Source organism: Suricata suricatta, chromosome 11 (genome assembly GCF_006229205.1).
Source record: "Suricata suricatta isolate VVHF042 chromosome 11, meerkat_22Aug2017_6uvM2_HiC, whole genome shotgun sequence".
In the NCBI taxonomy this organism is placed as follows: Eukaryota; Metazoa; Chordata; class Mammalia; order Carnivora; family Herpestidae; genus Suricata; species Suricata suricatta.
The window spans coordinates 40781757-40800689 of NC_043710.1; the positions used below are offsets into that span (position 1 = coordinate 40781757).

At 43.4% G+C, this 18933-nt stretch overlaps 1 pseudogene; it reads right to left on the reverse strand.

The window, feature by feature from the left end:
• Nucleotides 1–17914: 17914 nt before the first annotated feature.
• LOC115272937 lies at nucleotides 17915–18056 on the reverse strand (annotated as a pseudogene).
• Nucleotides 18057–18933: the final 877 nt, after the last annotated feature.

Consider the following 18933-nt stretch of genomic DNA (forward strand, 5'->3'; position numbering starts at 1 on the left):
TGTGTGTGTGCGCGGCCTGAGTTGGCCCTGTGGAGGGCTGAGGTGTGGAGTGCACAGGAGTTGGGGCCAGCACCCATCCTTGGGTCATCAGTGGGTTGCTTGGGGGCAGTACGTTTCTGCTCTGAAAATCCGTTGGTGTCATCTGGGCTCTTCCCCTAGGTTTGACCTGGGTGAGCCATTTGGAGGTTCTGGCCTCTGACGGAACCCTCTGCCCCCTCTACCCTGGAGCCACATTTTATGGGAGAGCTCAGGCCAGGAACAGCACTCTGATAAAGAAGTATTTTCATTCTCCAGGATGTTAATTAACACAGATTAGATTTCTACTCAGTGGGCCTTTTGTTGTAGGACCCTTTCTAACCAAGGTGGCTTCAATACTACTGCAGTTTCAGTGAGCTGATTCAGGTTCATTACTTTGGTCTGTTACCACCTGGGATATTCAGCCCTGATGTTATTACTTATGGCCCCACTGGGCCTGGTTTTTCAAACTTGGTTTAACCACTGGCCTCTACTGTCCTGGCATCTCCCTCTAAGACATCACCCTCTTAGGATGCTGAGCCTGGAAAAAGATAACCCAAGCATGTAGACAGGTTTTCTTGGCTCTGTGACTTCTATTAAACATTTACAAACGTGTTTTCTTCAGTTTCCTGAGATAATCTGGCATAAACAAGATGGGCTTTGAATGTTCTTTCCAGTTGTCATGTTTATTTATAATTTCCATCAGTTCCCACTGTATTGAGACTGGAAATGAATCAGGCACTGGTGGTATGGAAGCCAGGCTGAATGTAGAAAAGGGCGCAGTGGCCAGTGGCCAGTCCCTGAGTGTGACGACAGGGAGCTCCTGGCTTGGGCACCCACCCACACCCACCTGCAGCCTTGATACCTCCATTCTTGTAATGGGTATAGCTTATGCTTCTGTGAGCCTTCACGCTCTCCTTTCCCATATTCTTTCTCTGGCTACAGCTGCTGTGTCATTAAGGAATTAGCAACGAAGAAAATAAGTCACCCATCATCCCACCACCCAAGATAATGAAGTTGAGATCTTACCATATTTCATTCTAGATTTTGGGGGGCATTTAAAATACTCTTGATGGGGCACCTGGGTGGCTCAGTCGGTTAAGCATCCAACTTCAACTCAGGTCATGATTTCACGGTTTGTGGGTTCGAGCCCCGTATTGGGCTCTGTGCTGACAGCCAGTTCAGAGCCTGGAGCCTGTCTTCAGATTCTGTGTCTCCGTCTCTCTCTGACCCTCCCCTGCTCATGCTTCTCTCTCTCTCTCTCAAAAATAAATAAAACATTAAAATAAATACTATTGATGTCTTACACTTTCCTTTTATGTCTGTATCTTTCACGCACAGAATGGTACTTCCTTTTTCTTATTATAGAAACAATGCATATTTGATTGTAGAAAACTTGAAAAATACAGAGGGAAAGCACAGAATGAAAAGTAAATTTACGCTAATTATTTCTCCACCCAGAGCCAACCATTTTTTATGACTGTTTGTATGCATACAGTGGCAGTCTTTTTTTTTTTTATTCCTGCAAGGATATACATGTATCTCTGACCACAAATTGGGATTATGTATATACAGACATCCTGTTTTCACGTTTTACATACAACTGTCCCATAAATGTGTGTCTTGACATGCTGTTTTTCTGAGACATGGTTTTTGAAAAAATTATTTAGGTTGAAATTTACGTGATGTAAAATTAAACATTAAAAAAATTTTTTTAATGGTTATTTATTTTTGACAGCCAGAGAGACAGAGCCTGAGCAGGGGAGGGACAGAGAAAGGGAGACACAGAATCTGAAGCAGGCTCCAGGATCTGAGCTTTCAGCACAGAGCCCAACACAGGACTCAAACTCATGAACTGTGAGATCATGACCTGAGCCAAAGTTGGATGCTTCACCAACTGAGCCACCCAGGTGCCCCTAAAATTAACCCTTTTAAAATGAACAATTGATTGGTATTTAGTACATTCACAATGTTGTGCAACCACCATCTCTATCTAGTTCCAAAACATTTCCATCTTACAAAGTAAGACTCCTCACCCATTAGGCAGCCTCTCCCCTTTTCCCCTAGCCTCTGGCCATATTCTGTATTTTGTTTTTATAGATTTGTCTAGTCTGTATATTTCATGTAAATGGTTTTCAATGGCTTTATGGTATGCTTTTTATCTATTTGGATAGGCCGTAGGTCTTTCATATAAGGTCCCACCATCCTGGAGCTGGGATTCTGCCATATGGATATACCATAATTTATCTACTTCCTTGCTTTTGGACACTGAGGTGGTTTAGTTTTTTAATGCCTACAGGTAATAATGTGTTGAACATTGTGTGCGTAAATCTCTTTGTATTTCAGATTAGCAAGGACATGCATTCTTGAATATATCCATTCCATGTAATTTAATTTGTTGTGAAGTAAAATCCTTCTTTTTTTGAGGGGGGAGGTCTCATTGATTGAAACACCCTTGCCTCTAACTTTTGGGCTCCCTGTTGCTTTCTGGAAAGTCTTATCGCTTGCATCAAAGCAGTTCCTTAGCAAGGGTGACTCCTGCTCCTTTAAACCCTGCAAGGTGATAATGCCTCACACTGAATGAAGGCAGCACTTAAACCTTCCGTTGGGATCATCTGGGCTATTTTCGCAGAATCTTTCTATTCTTCAAGGACAGCATAACTTTTGCAGAGACTGGTTAAACTGCTTTAGATGGCATTGACAGGACTGGCCGGTGCTTGCGGAACTTGTAATTGCCAGAGACCTCAGGTAAAAGTGATTTGCTGCTGCTTGTCTCTCCAGGGGCAGGAAGTGCCAGGGTAAGGCTGGCTGTGAGATGTCGTGTGTAGAGACATTGTGGTAAGGGCACAGCCAGGAACAGGTTCCTGGAGAGGGTTCAGACCTCCTATAAAATTCAAGACTGGCACAATTTCCTGTATCCCTTTCACAGACCTAGGTTAGGTGTTATTAACATTTGAGCTATCTTTGACTCCTGCTGTGGCATTGTGAGCCCCCGGATCATGGAACGGTGGTTAGCTGATTCTGTGGATCAGGAAAGAGAGCCACAGAACCAGCTGATTGGGAGGAGCACTGAAGTGAAGTCTAATCCTTGCTGTGCCATTACTAAGCTGTGTGACTTCGGGCCAAGGCACTGTTCCTCTCTAGGAACCAGGTCGTCTGTTTGGGGGTGCTGACTTGCCCCAGGCATTAGTGCCCCCCTCAGAATTGCACTTGCTGGGCCATCATTGATGGCCATTTTCTTCAAGCCTAGCACAGTGCCTGGTACAGAGTGAGCATTCAACATGTTTCTGTGTGAGCATGCACACAATCCTCTGAGCTGCTCTGTTAAGACAGTAGAATATATGTATTTGCCTGGTCCCTATGGAATATACACAAAAGGACATATTCCTACAAACTAGATCACTGAGTGTTGTTCCACCTACATTTGTTTTTAGAAATTCTTAATGTTTATTTTTGAGAGAGAGAGAGCGCGAGCAAGCACGAGCAGGGGAGGGGCAGAGAGGGAGACACAGAATTTGAAGCAGCTCCAGGCTCTGAGCTGTCAGTACAGAGCCCGATGCAGGGCTCCAACCCACGAACCGTGAGATAGTGACCTGAGTTGAAGTAGGATGCTTAACTGACTGAGCCACCCAGGCACCCCACCACCTGCACTGATTTTTAAATTGCTGTGTATGGTCTCCAAAATCTCTCCCTTTTTTTTTTTCCTCTTCCTCCACAACTGGGTCTCTAACCATGTCCCACTCATTTTAAATTCCTTGTGTGGGCTCACCAAGCCTGTCTTTATTTTCACTAACTGGGAGTAGTCCTTAGAATCCCATCCTTCCTCCCACCCCCTGCCATTGTAGGGTTTTTGGAGTAGTCTTGTCTATTCTCTATGGACATTATGAACTGCTCGCTCATGTTTGACATGGCCTGGAGAAAAAAAAACCCTTAGAATTCTATCTAGATCAGTAATTTTATTTAAGTTTCATTGATTCTGAACTTAAATGTATATATATAATCTTCTCTATTAGTCTGTAAACAACTGACTTATTCAGTTAAATCAGTTAATGCTAGGGAAATTAAAGACACCACGGCCCAGTAGGGACAAACAGATACACAAACAACTATAATGTAATAAGTGTCCTCATGAGGATTTGTATAGAATGCAGTAAGAGCACAGTGGGGGATGTGAGGCATGGTTCCATCCCATGGAATAGGTTCAGAAGGAAGCAACATTTGAACCAGACCTTGAAGGATGGATGGGTAGGAAATTTTTATGTCTTTATTTTGTTTTGACAGAGAGACCGAGAGTGAGTGGGGGAGGGGCAGAGAGCGAGAGACACAGAATCTGAAGCAGGCTCCAGGTTCTGTGCTGACAGCTCAGACTGTGGGGCTCAAACCTATGGACTGTGAGATCATGACCTGCGCCGAAGTCGGCCGCTTAACCGACTGAGCCACCCAGGTGCCCTGAAAGTTGCCATATTGATGGATACAAGAAAAGTATTCTGGGAAAAGCTTTCATTCCACTCATTCATCATTTATTCATTCAACAAGCCCCATGCTTACCTGCTGCAACCTAAGCCCATAGTTTGTTTGGAGTTTAGATTTTCCTCTTTGTACTAGGGTGTTTAGCATAGTGCTTTTATGTACCAGTTATTTGGGAAATAATTAAGTGAATAAAAATTGCATCTGATTAGGGAAGTAAAAATTATTTTGACCTTTGTAAAAACTGACTTTCAAATAAAATAATGTGATGAAAATCATTAGGCAACTGTAAGATATGCAGTTAATATTTAATTCTCTTGTTAGTTGTTTTGTTTCTTTTCCAAAGAAATTTATTTGGAGGGTTATTGTGCTCTTTCAAGTAACTACAGCATCCTATATTATTAGTTTTTTATTCTGGATTTCTATAGTACTGGATAAGACAAGATTTATGGTAATGTTTTTATTTCATGATTTGTTGTTATTAACAAAATATACAGGGCCAGAAACCTTGCAACTTTCTCTAATTTGTGGAATTTCCTTTGTCTTAAGTTTGCATTTTACCCAGTGAAGTCCTGAACTTCCATTCTGACTCCTTGATTCAGTTTAGTTTCCTGTGGGCCTGAGGGGTCAGTTTCTGATCTTTCTATAAGTTCCTATTTGGTGAGTTAACTTTCTAATCATGATAAAGGCCAAATTATTCTTTTAGAAACCTGGTGCAATTTGGCACATTCCTGTCTTACCAGTTTCTTGAGGGGGAAGGGAAAGAAAAACATAAGCACCCTCTAAATCTGCTTTGCATTTTCCTGCAGAGTAAATAATAGACTTTTCATTTATTTGAACAACAAAAATAAACACAAACTAGAAAAACCTTGTCCAATCAACAAGGTTAATTTTCCTTTGGTCATTAGCTTAAATTGTGCTATAAATGCAGTACTATTTATTCAAGCATTAAAAAGCTAATTAGGAAAGAGTTCTCATGGAAACTCTGTCAGTAGAAATTCTTCTACTTCAGTATAAAAATATGTAGAGCATAAAATGAAATCTTATATTTCAAATGTGTTGCAGGCTCTTAGTGTATTACCATTCTGAAAAGCTCTGGTTCTCCCCATTTTGTCTAGCTTATTTAATTTTTAAGTTGGGATTGTGTACATAATTGTTCTTATATTTTTTTCTTGCATAAAATCTTAGAACTTTAGGCTTCTTCTAGATTACAGTCATATTGGCACTCAAAAAAGAACTTTCTTATAACTTTTTCTGGTTTTTTCACTTTTACTTTCATTCAGTCAATAAATTAATATAAGATGTTTACCAGATTAGGTTTAAGACTTGTCTGTGAGAATGTATAATGCAGTAGATATAGGTGTATCATCTCCATGCTTTTCCATATTCCTAGAGTGCTCTTTGTCCCTTCTTGTGCATGTGACAACATAATGCTTAGCCTTCAAGACATAGCTCAAGCCTCCGTGAAGCTTTTCCTGATCTCCCTATGTCTTACAGGGCACCAATTCTCCAACCTTTGACACTCAGTAAATGTTATTTAAAAGACTGTAAGAGGCGCCTGGGTAGCTCAGTTGGTTAAGCGTCTGATTCTTATTTTTGGCTCAGGTCATGATCTCATGGTCATGGACTTGAACTCTGCTTCAGACTCTGCACTGGCATGGAGCCTGCTTAAGATTTTCTCTTTTCCTCTACTCCTCCCTGCTTGCAAACGTTCATTCTCTCTCTCTCTCTCTCTCTCTCTCTCTCTCTCTCTCTCTCTCTCTCTGTCTCTCCCCCTCAAAAGAAAAAATAGTAATATGTTGGGATGTAGGTAAGACGGGCTCCCTGCCTTCAGGGAGCACGTAGTTTTGAGAGGGAGGCAGGCATATAATGGATGATATATACACAGTATAATGAGTGTCAAAATAGAAGGATTCTCTGAATGTTGTGGGTACTCAGAAGAGGGAGCAGGTCAGGGAAATGTGAACAGGGAGGTGGGGTGAGGGGTGGGCAGGAGACAGTTGATGTGGGGCTTAAAGGCCTGGGAGTTAGACAAGGGTACTCGAGTCAAGGAAAGATGTTTGGAAGAAGGTATTCCATGCAGAGTAGTCCTGTGTACATTGGCCTGAGGGTGTGAAAGGCTCAGGTTGAGGGGATGCTTAGACAGTGTGTGTGGCTAAGGTGGGTGACGTCACACTGAAATGTGTGGACAGATAAGGCTTGCTACATAATGATGAAGAGAGCCTAAAGAGACGGCAGTTGGGAAGCTCTCTGGGAGGGGGAGCTAATGTGAGCAAGGAATGGAGGTGAGAAGTCCAGAGTGTGGGAATGACAAGGGGTCTGTGTTGGTGGATGGAAATACATGAGGGGAAGCAGAAGATGGACTCAGGTCAGGAGGCCTTGGGTGCCATGCTGAGGAGTAGTGACTTCCTGCAGTAAAGTTGCTGCTGAGGAGTGTGGGCGTCTTTGTGCACCTGTTACCTGCAGGGCCTGCTATTCCCTGTGTTAAGGGTGTCCCTCAGGAGTGGGGATGGTGAGGAAGGGCTTCCTGAAGAAAGCAGTGGGAACTCTGATGCTCACGATCAAGTTCTAAAATGCTTCCATCCATGTTTGATGTGAGAAAGTATCTTTTTTGTTTGATTTTTAAGTTTATTTATTTTGAGAGAGACAGAGACAGCACGAGTAGGGGAGGGCAGAGAGAGAGGGAAGGGAGACTCCCAAGCAGGCTCTGTGCTCTTACGCACAGCTTTAACTCATGAAATCATAAGGTCATCACCTGGGTTGAAAACAAGAGTCAGATGCTTAACTGACTGAACCACCCAGGCACCCCAGAAAGCATCTTCTTGTTTCAAATTTCTGTGCTTTAAAAAATCTCCAGTTCCTGTTAATTTTCTGGAGAACCTGGGACAATGTATGTGTATGTGTCCCTCCTTCATCCTGCCTCACAGCTCCTCCAGCCATCTGTATGCACATGTGAGTGTGTGTGTGCCCGCGCATGAACATGTGTATTTGTGCAGATACGGTTTTACCTATCCTTTCTTCCTCATTGCTACCACTGCTCTCACCTTCCTGGTGTGGGGGAAATGGAGGAGGAGGTCAATGCAGGACATTCTGATACATTCAGATGTGCTTTTACAATCCACTGGTGGAGAAAACAGTAACATTCAGTGGTCACCAAAGGGGCTTAATAATGCTACAGCTCCCCAGGTGTGGTGGGGCCGGGGTGTCTGTTCTCTACAAGCTCTCAGGGGCACTTCCTGATGCTGAGGTACCATCAGCCCAGATAACCCAATCACCTGTCCTTTCACCCAGGGATTAGGGGCCTGTGAATTCCTCAACGGGAACTGGGGTTTTTGAGAATGACTCCTTCTTCCTCCGCTTTGATCAGGAGAGGAAACTACCTTACAGAGAGGTGGCGGAGGGATATTCCCCTAGGTCTGCCGTGTGTGGTGGGTGTGTGTTGCCAGAGCCAGAGCCTAACAGAATGCTCATTAAGACCCACAGCAAGTTAGGGCCTGTCAGTAATGAGTACTCTTTGCTGTTTTCTACAGAAATTTCACTTCAAAACCTGATTTGCCTTCAAATACCCTGATTTGCCATTCTAATTAGGCACTGAAGTCGGGCTTTGTGGGCAGACTTGTGGCACCCTCTGTGCATCTCGATGCTGTGAACCTCTTGGGAGACACTTGAAGTGAAATTCTTTGAACATCAAAAAAGTCAGCACAAATAAAAATCCCAGTGATTCCCAAACTCTAAAAATTTGGGGTATCCAATTTCAGAGTTCCTATCCTCCCTTCACTTTAAGGTTGGTGTAATCCTGCCTTTTGATATGAAGTGAGGAAAGAGGGTTTCACGCTTTAAGAGGGGAGGGTCTCAGGGTTGGGGGCTCTGGCAGGTGGGGCATCCACTTTCCTCAGGGCTGGTAATTCAGTGACTAGACTGTTTGGAGAGGCACTGGGAGGAAGCCCAGAAGCCTCAGTCCCAGGCTTCCTGGACTCTGGCTCACACAGGTGCCAGCTTCCCCAGCCAATTTTGCCCACCTTTCCACGTCTAGCAGCATGAGGGCTGTCAGAGCCCACAGCAGAAGTGCCCTGTGGGGAGAGAGAGAGGGCGGCAGCACAGATGTGTCTTGCTGCCCCCCTGAGGAGGACGGGGGAAAGTGGGAAACCTCCCCGAGGTGGAGGCCTGGCTCCCCCTAGGTGAGGAGGCTGAGGAAAAAACAATGGAGGGAATCTGGCGGGCTCCTGCCGCCTGGGAGTGCCAGTCAGGGAACGCTTTTTTCCCTTAAAAACAAAACCAAAAGCACGCCTGACGTAAATGAGAGAGCAAATAGTGATGCCTTTTGAGGATGGAGAGTAAAAATAGGAGATTTTGTAGGACTTTTGTTCCCAGTCAGGTCCTTTCTGGGTCCGTGGTCCAGTCAGCTACACCCAGATCCCTGCCTTTGCATTCTGGTGCTATGCCTTCTTCCCTTCAGATCTGCTGTCTTTAGGACCCCCCAATCCCTTCCCTCCACGTCCCTTTGCAGCCCCTCACCTCCGGAGTGTACAAGATACTCCTAACCAAACATTTTATTCTGTTTCCTGCTTAGAAACCTTACGGAGCTTTTTATTTAGCTGATAAAGTCCAGTGACCTCTCAGGCTTGTATCCATCCATGCAACACTTACCCAATACTACAAGACTTTGTGAAGTTCCTGGGTACAGAGATACATGTGACAAAAAGAGATATTATTCTCTCTCTCTCTCTCTTTTTTTTTAATGTTTTATTTATTTTTGATACAGGAGAGACAGAGCATGAGAGGGGGAGGGGCAGAGAGAGAAGGAGACACAGAACTGGAAGCAGGCTCCAGGCTCTGAGCTAGCCGCCAGCACAGAGCCCGACGAGGGGCTCGAACCCACGAGCGTGAGATCTGACCTGAGCCGAAGTCGGAGGCCTAAACGACTGAGCCCCCCAGGCGCCCCTCTCTCTCTCTTTTTAAGTTCATTTATTTAGTGAGTGAGAGTGCACACACACAAGTTGGGGAGGGGCAGAGAGAGGGAGAATCCCAAGCAGGCTCCCTGTTGTCAGCAAAGAGCCCAGTGTGGGGAACGGTGAGATCATGACTTGAGCCGAAATCAAGGGTTGGATGCTTAACTGACTGAGCCACACAGGTGCCCTGAAAGAGGTACAATTCTTTTTTTTTTTTTAAGTTTATTTATTTTGAGAGAGAGAGAGAGAGAGAATGGAGAGGGGTTGAGAGAGGGAGAGAAGTTCTCAAGCATGTTCCACACTATAGCACAAAGCAATGCAGGGCTCTAACTCACCAACTGTGAAGTCATAACCTGAGCCGAAATCAAGAGTCAGAGTCAGATACTTAACTGGCTGAGCCATCCAGGCACCAAAAGAGGTACAATTCCTTCTTAAAATTTTTTTTAACGTTTATTCATTATTTGAGAGAGAGAGACAGGGTGTGAGCAGGAGAGGGTCAGAGAGAGAGGGAGACACAGAATCTGAAGCAGGCTCCAGGCTCTGAGCTATCAGCACAGAGCTTGATGTGGGGCTTGAACTCACAAATGGTGAGATCAGACCTGAGCCGAAGTCAGTCACTTAACTGAGCCACCCAGGTGCCCCAAAGAGGTACAATTCTTAACTCCCAGGCTTCTGGAAAAGGCAGACAATAGCCAAATATAGGAGCGAGTTTGGTGGGCTGTGGGATAATAGAGGAGGGGAACCTATGTATAAAGTTGGGCCAGATCTGTTAATGGTCATCCATAGTATAAGATGAGAACACATTACATTCTGGATTGAAACCTAGCGGTTTTGAGTACTAGGAAGAATAATGGTAGTGAAGCTTTTTATACAGACCTTCTTCAAATTAAGCTTGTTTAAGAGTGTTGACTCTTTTGAGCCTCAGCATCCTCATCTGTAAATTGGGTAAGGCATAATTATAGTACTAGCCTCATAGCGTTGTTAAGGATTAAATGAGATAATGTGTATTTGTGGAACATTGTAACTGTTCAATAAATATTGGTGATTGTAATTATTATCAATCAGGGAAGAAACTTTCTCCAGGAAGTCACTGAAAATGCAGAGAAAAACATCTCCAAAAATGTGCTCAGCATGAATTCCACAAGTCTTATAAACTTGTCTGTTGTTGCGTGCTTCAGTGTAAGTGAAAGGAATAATACCAACAGTGCAGTTCGGTGAAAGATGTCTGTTGGATGAGGAGTGTGTTTGTCAAGTGTGGGTTTTTGTGTGTTGCTTTTTTTTTTTTTTTAAGGAGAGGCATTTTAATACTTGAAAATGGTTTGGTACAGTCATTCCCAAAGTGAGGCAACTTCAGAATCACCTGGGGAATGTCTTAAAAAATACAGATCCTGGGGTCCTGCCTTTCTCTTCTACCCCAAACTGACCCAGTATATCTGGGCAGGACCTGGAAGACTGTTTTATGTAGGTATGTATGTTTGTTTGTTTATGTTTATTTGTTTATTTATAAGGGGGAGATCCCAAGCAGGCTCCACACTGTTATTACAGGGCCCCGTGCAGGGCTTGAACTCACCAACGGTGAGATTGTGACCTGAGCTGAAATCAAAAGTTGGATGCTTAACCGACTGAACCACTCAGGTGCCCCTGGAAGTCTGTGTTTTAAATAAGTGCCTCCAGACAATTCTGTTTTGCAGCTTAGGGAACCCAGGACAGAACCCAGGGCTCTGAGGCCAAACACTGGGTTCAGCTTCTCCTGGTCCTACCTCTGTCTACCTAAGTGACCTGCTGGTTACCAGGCCCTCTGAGTCCCAGGCTTATCAGGCGTGGGAATCTGCTGAGATGATGAGAGCACTTGTAAGTGGGCTCTGCAAATGTAGAGGATTATCATTCCTACTTATTTATTATAACCATCTCTTCCTCCCAGTCCCACTTCTTCCCCTAACGATTTAATCAGAGTTACCAATGCACACATTTACCTTTTAAGCCTGTGGTTGCTTCTCATAGAATTTGATGTTGGAAAATAAAGAGCAAGAGCCTGTGCTTTGACCCAACAGCATTTTTTTTTCCTGTTAGAAGGCCTCTGATTCTGAGCTCAGAAAGTCTGCATACTTTCTTGTATCAGGCGGAGGGAGAGACTGCCAGGCGTTTATGATTAAGGATTTGAAAGCTTGAGGTCTGTCCTGTCCTAAAAGGTTGCTGCTAGCTACATGTAGCTCTTGAGCACTCGAAACTTAGCTAGTCTGGCTTGAAGTATGCTTTGAATTTGAAACACATCCCAGATTTAAAAGACTGAATGAAAAGAATATAAAATATATCAGTAGTTTTTATACTGGTTGCATGTTGAAAATGGTAATGTTTTGGAAATATTGAGTTAAAGTGTATTATTGAAATTAATTTCACTAGTTTTTACCTTTTTAAAAATATTTATTTATTTTTGGGAGAGTGCAAGTGGGAAAAAGGGCAGAGAGACAGGGAGAGAGGATTTGAAGCAGGCTCTGCACTGACAGGCTGACAGCAGTGAGCCAGACGTGAGGCTTAAACTCACGAACTGTGAGATCATGACCTGAGCTGAAGTCAGAGGCTCAACCGACTGAGCCACCTGGGTGCCCATTTTTACCTTTTTTAAAAAGTGGCTACTGGAAAATTTAAAACTGCCTATGTGGCTTGCATTATATTTCATCAGACAGTGCTGCTTTAGGTTTTATTTTTTTAAGTAAAAAAAAATTTTTTTTTTTGGTGTAGGTTTTAAGTCAATCTTGGGGGGCCAGTTCAAAAAGTTTCAATGCTTTTCTCTTTGCCAGTTCAAAAGATGAGTTTTACACTTGAAATTGACATCCCGAGGGACACCTGAGGGGCTCAGTCAGTTAAGCCTCTGACTCTTCATTTTGGCTCCTGTCATGATCTCAGGGTTTCTAAGTTCCAGCCCCCATGAGGCTCCACCCTGGCAGTGTGGAGCCTGTTTGGGATTCTCTCTTTCCCTCTCTCTCTGCCCCTCCCCTGCTTGCTCTCTCGTGCTCTCTCCCTCTCAAATTAAACTTAAAATAAAAATGGACATCCAGTGCAATTATTCCAAGTCATTTAACTTGACCTTGAATGTTTGCAGTGTTATTTTTGCTTTTTTTGAAGTGGGGATTTCATGAAATTCTGTTCAAAGGGCATTTGTGGCTCATCTGCTATTTTGAAAGAGAGTCTTTTAACATCTCAAGGAGGGACAAGAAGAAAGCCTAAGTGGAGAAATGGCTTTGCTCAGATTGGATTTTTATTGCTGAGCTGCAGAGCCCAAAGACAGCAGTGTGCAGTGGACACTGCGGTTCATTTTTAAATTGTGGGCTTGGGGCACAGCTGCTGTGATACAGCAATGAAAGCACTGCTTACCCTCTTCCTAATCATTTTTGGCCTCTCCCTGGCCCTCTGCTTTCTCTCTCTCTACCCCTGATGTGGTTTTGTGATTATAGTGTGTGAGACCCAGCCAGACGCTCATGTTTGAGGCAAGGTTGAGAAAAACATATTTGGCAATGGCCAAGTTGGAGTGGGCAGTGGTCACTGATTTTCTCTCTAAATGGCAGCATTCCTGGGAATTCAGAGCATTCTCTTCATCTTTGAAGTGTCAGTGCTAAAAGCTCTTGTGTCTACCTTATGGTGGAATTATGAGAAATAAAGAAATAAAAAGGCAGGACATCAGGTGTACAAATAGTTGATAGTAAAAGTTCAGCTCCTCTGTCATTAACTATTTCTGTGGCAGACAGTCTCTCTTCTGTAGGCCTCAGATCTTTCTCCTGTTATAAACTAAGGAACTAGAATGGCTCAATATATTTAAAAGGGCACAAGTTTGACCTCAGATTGAGTTCCAATTTTGCTACCTCCTAGCTGTGTGACCTTGGGAAACTTACCTGCCCTCTCTGTGTCTCACTTTCCTCATCTGTAAAATGGGGGATAATAGAACCTCTTATGAGGTTAATCAAGCTGATAAAACCTATAAGATTCTTAGAGCGGTGCATGGAAAATAGTAAACAGTGAACGTTGGATTCATTCAGTCAGCAATATTTTCCGAATGTCTTTTATATGCCAGGTGCTGTTCTAAATACTTGGCACAGTAGTAAAAAAGCTAAACCCTCTTTGGGAGAGGTTCTTTCAGATTATATTTATTAATTATAATTACCAGAGTATGCCACTGCCTTCAGGAGCCTTCACAGACAGTGCTGCTTCATTTTATTTATTCAATTTAGACAATATGATTCTTTTTAAAGAGTCCTATTGCTAAAACAAAGCAAATGCAAAACCTTGGGTTTCATTCCTAGCTCCCCTGGTACCGTGTGACCTTGGACAAGTTCTGTTAACTCCCTGAGGCTTCATTTTCTCACTTATAAAAAACTTAACAAGTAATATCTTACTCAAAGGAGAGTGTGAGCTTTAAATGTATTAAGTGAGATAATGCCTGTAAAGCTCTTAGCATATGCTTAACTCCTAGTAAGTGCTCTATAAACATTAGCTATTATCACCGTCACTTCTAGTTGTAGAGATTCAGTAAGAAAGTCAGCGGTTCTGAGTTAAAAGTTCCCCAGGCTGGTGCAAAGGGAAATTAAATCATGTTCTCCTGTGGTGTCCACACTATAAGCCAGATTGTTGAGGAGTGCCTTGGAAACCATATTCTTTTTCAAGAAAAACAATAGAGATCCAGAATTTCATTAGAGCTTCCCAAAGATGGAGAGGGTTTCTCTGAGAGGCAGTAAGCCCCTCATCATTGGTGGTGTCTAAGCTGGGCCCCCAGTAAGCAGTGATGTGTAAAGGGATAGGCCTGGGATTGTGAAAATTGCTTCTAGCTCTGAGGTTATGGGGCCTTTGTTTAGTCCTTAACATGTGATCCAGCTGTGTAAGGTAACCCTAGGAAAGACACCTGACCATCTCAACACCTTGGGGGCACCCATTATTAGAGGGCAGCTAAGGGTGACCTTAGAACCGCTCTGCCCCACTCAGCCGTGGGGGGGCGGGGGCACTTGCTGTGATAGGTATTGCCTCTAATACTTTTCTTCTCCTGAGTGTAGTTATGTTTTGGAGGCCAACACTAGGGCTGAGTTGGGGAGAGGCAGGTCACTCCTTCACCACACTGTTTTTCCAGAGAGTAGAGGGCTCCTGGTCTTGGTGCTACACTCATCCTTCAGTCTTCTCTGGGAATGGGGTAGGTGGACATGACCTCAGAGCCAGGTGGCCACTGAATGAACATGCCTGTGTCTGAACCACTTGGCCAGCCCTGGGGAGTCCCAGCCAGCTTTTAATTTTGGTCTTAATCATTCCTCCATCTGTTTGCCACCCTGCACTTACCTACAAGGAGTGAAAAGAGAAAGGCATTTGTTTGCTGGATTCATTTGCTCTTTTTTCTTAAAAAATGATAATTATCTTTATCTTTAAGAAACAAAACAAAACACATACTGGTTGTATCAGGCAGTTTATTTGGTTTTAAAAGAACTATTTCCTGAACATCTTCCAGTGCAAAGCACCTGCTCGCCACCAGAGGGCAGAAGAGAAAAGATGTGATCTTCCCTAAAGTTCTTCCATTCCTTCAAAGGGCCTACTAAGTGCCAGACACTGTGCTAGCCTCTGGAGATAGCTGAGAAGACAAAAGTGGTCCTTCTCTTAGAAGCTGTAGCCCAGCAGGGGAGACAGATATTGAGTCACTAACTTTAAGGTCCTGTGTTTGTTTGTAAAGGGGAAACAGACCCACACAGACAATCTGGTTGGTGGTTCTTCCCAATCCTTCTTGCTCCAGGTCCTGGTGGCCCTGGCTTTGGTTTGACAAATCCAGCACCACTGTCTCCTCTCCTGGGTTTCTGATTCACTTCCTGTGGCGACATCTGAGTCTCAGCAGGACAGCAGGTGTCAGTGAAATGCAACTGGTTTTTGTCGCTTCACCCTGGTCAGACACCTTGTTCAGGCAGATCAGGGAAATTCCCTCACCCCCCACACATCTCTTCTCTGCTGGGCAGCCTTCCATCCTTTATAATCTTTGCAGTAAACTGGGAATCCTCTGGCTTGTAAGAGTGACATGGGGATGTGTGTTGCCAAGCTAGCTGGTCTGGAGGGACACAAGAAGAGGAAAAGGGGGAAAAAGTGCCCTCGAATGAACTCCTTTATGAGGAGGGACTTTAAAAAATATATTTTAGTTTTTGAGCAGTTTTAGGTTCTCAGCAAAAGTGAGCAGAACTTACTCTCCCATACATACTCCTTTCCCCCACATACCCACAGCCTCCCTCCTTATCAACATCCCCACCAGAGTGGAGCATTTGTTACAACTGATGATCCTATAGCCCGCATGTCATTATGATCTCAGGTCTGTAATTTATATTGGGGTTCACTCTTGGTGTCCATTCTATGGCTTGGACATGTGTATAATGACTTTTGGATTGTATCTGTAGGGTTTTAAACCTACATCCCCTAGATATATCCCCTATGCAGTGCTTCCTAAACTTTGGGCATTGCCAGCTTTATGCATTCTTGTTCCTCTTGTGCATTTTTGCAATAGCCACGTACTATTTTTCTTTAAATTGACACGCTTAAAGCCACTAACGTGAATTATTTATTTTTTATTAAAAATTTTTTAATGTTTATTTTTGAGAGAGAAAGAGAGTGACAGAGACAGAATGTGGGGGGGGGGGCAGAGAGATGGAGGGAGACACAGAATCTGAAGCAGTCTCCAGGTTCTCAGATGTCAGCCTAGAGCCTGGTGTGGGGCTCGAACTTATGAACTGCGAGATCATGACCTTAGCCAAGGTTGGACACCCAACTGATTGAGCCACCTAGGTTCCCCCAAGTTTATTTATTTGCTGAGAGAGAGAGAGAGAACGAGAACAAACAGGGAAGGGGCAGAGAGAGAAGGAGAGCGAGAGAATCCTAAGCAGTTTCCATGCTGCCAGCACAGAACCCTATGCGGGGCTTGAACTCACTAACTGTGAGATTATGTTCTGAGCTGAAACCAAGAGTCATATGTACAACTGGCTGAGCCAAGCCACCTAGGTGCCTCATGAATCTATTTCTTTTAACTAATTTATTAGTTTTGAGAGAGAGTGCAAATGGGGGAGGGGCAGAGAGGGAGGAGAAAGGGACAGAGAGAATCCCAAGCAGACTCTGCACTGTCCATGCAGAGCCCAGTGCAGGGCTCAATCCCCTGAACCATTAGATCATGATCTGAGTTGAAATCAAGACTCAGACACTCAGTTGACTGAGCCACCCAGGCACCTCTGAAGTGAACTTAAAGACATAATTTCATATTTATTTTTTATTAACCTTCATAGCTCTTCTCAACATGGCATATAATATTATTTATAGTGTTTATATATATTTTTCAAGCGTTCATGCTACATGCTTCTTGAGCATCCTTAGTGTTTGCTCCATTCTTAAGGAGAGTACTCAAGAAGTTAATGAGTGGACTTTCAGGAGGTCCTTGAATCCCCTCAAAGTGTCCAAAGTTGTGTTTGTGTGTGTGTTTTATTTTCCTAAGATCAGAGTTTTTATCATATAAAGGAGGGGTAGGACCAAATAAGAACAGACTCTCAATTTGTGGTTCCTGGATTATGTCTAATTATCATTTACAAAGATTTTATTTTCCCAGGAAGAGGAATGGAGTTTTCTACAAAAAATGGACTTTTTGTTCATAAAACATTCTATTTTTTTTAATGGTGCAGATCAATGGCACACTGAAAATCAGTTAACAGTCTGCCTCACTTCTCATCTCTATTCTGTTTTTAGTCTTCAATATGAACATTAATTCATCACAATAGGACCATGACTGTTTTCTGATTTAAAAATTGCGAGGTATGGTCTATTGAGGGATTTGTTTGTATATATTATGCCTTTCAGAGGTATAAAGGGAATTACTCCAGTTATATATTTAATGAGCTTCCTTTATTAAACAGAAATTTGTAAAAAAGAAAAAATAATGGGGAGGGGGAGAGAAGGGAGCTCGTATCCTGGAATATCCAGAATATAGGTTCACTATAAATATAGGTCAGTGAAGGTTTCAGGGAAAAATGAGCTAAAAGAAAGCTGCTTGTTAGGGCAGAAATATAACATGATAAAGCGGCTCTGGGAAAAAGCACCATTGTGCTAGATCACACAATCACAAGGAACACACTGCTTGCATGAAAGTAGACCAAGCCGCATGGCTTTCTGTGCCTTTAGGGTAACACGCCAGGCAGGGACACAAAAGGGGACTCTGTTAATTCTTTCCAGCTCAGCCCTTTAGCCTTAGAAAGAGTATTAATAAGTCTCTGTTTTTATCCTGCTTCCTTCCACCCAAGATCCACGAACACTAGATATGATGATAAAATGGAAATAGGAATTTGAAATCAGGATGAGGGAAAATATAAGTAAGTGGAAGAAGACAAACCAAGGAGGATAGGGAGAATATGAATACTCATGCATTAAGGGTTTGTATTATTGTTGAGCTTCACATTTGACTTAGAGCTTCCTGGCAGCCAAAACAAAAAGGGGACAGTAGTTTTTCTGGATTTTACTGTTAGAAAGGAAAAGCATCCTCATTAAGAGGAAGGCAAGAGTTTCCTAGTTTATTCCCTTAAGTTAAACTGATAAGAACAGATACTACACTTGATCTTAGCCAAAAGGCCGAGAAGCGATTCCCTTAAGTTAAATATCTTATGTAGAGCCTACTGAGGGTGTCAAGAATAAGATCCTCTTCATTCTTCTTTGTCTTTGCCAAGCCCTCGTCATCCTGCATCTCCTCAGACTCGGCCAATTTCCTCATTTTAGGTGGCCATGTTATAGAGGGCCATGTACCTCTCCTTTGTGTACTCATCACAGATGTACGTTTACATCCACTCAGGTGTTTATTTTGTATTAGACTATAAGCCTCAAGAGGCCAGAGCCATATTGTCCTCAGTGCTTGGCATAACCCTGGCACACTGTAAGATTTCAGCAAATACCTGTTTGAACAAATGAAGAAGGCAAAAGCAGCTGGGGTTTTATGTGACTGATCGTTGTAGCTCTCACAGAAAACTGAGGCCCTTTCAAGGTTGCAGAGAGCTTGACCTCCATGGTACCCAGGACATCCCCAAGTCCATTTTACTCCACTGTGCCCTTTGGGGATGGCTAATAACAACAGCTCCAGTGTGTCGCACACTTGCTGTAAGTCCAGACCTGTAGTAGGCACTTGGTGCACATTGCTGCCAGTCCCTACCAAACGATGGGAACTGATGTTCGGGGTAGGGAAACAGCTAGTCCAAGGTCACAGAGCTGGTTAAAGTCCGAAGGCTGGTCTGCCTGATTCCAGAGTGCCTGCTCTTTCCTTACTGTCTGCTGTGTCTGAGCGTAAGCCACAAGTGTCTGTGTGAGTTATGGGTTCTTATCTCTTGGCAATTAGAGCTGTGCAGCCAGAGTATTTCTGGCACAGGCCATTGCTGCTTTCTGACAGCTGTTACATTCCAGTCTTTCTTGAGTTTGGGGAAGGAAGACCTACACCTGGGGTTGGCAAAGGCAGTCTCAGATCTCATTTTCC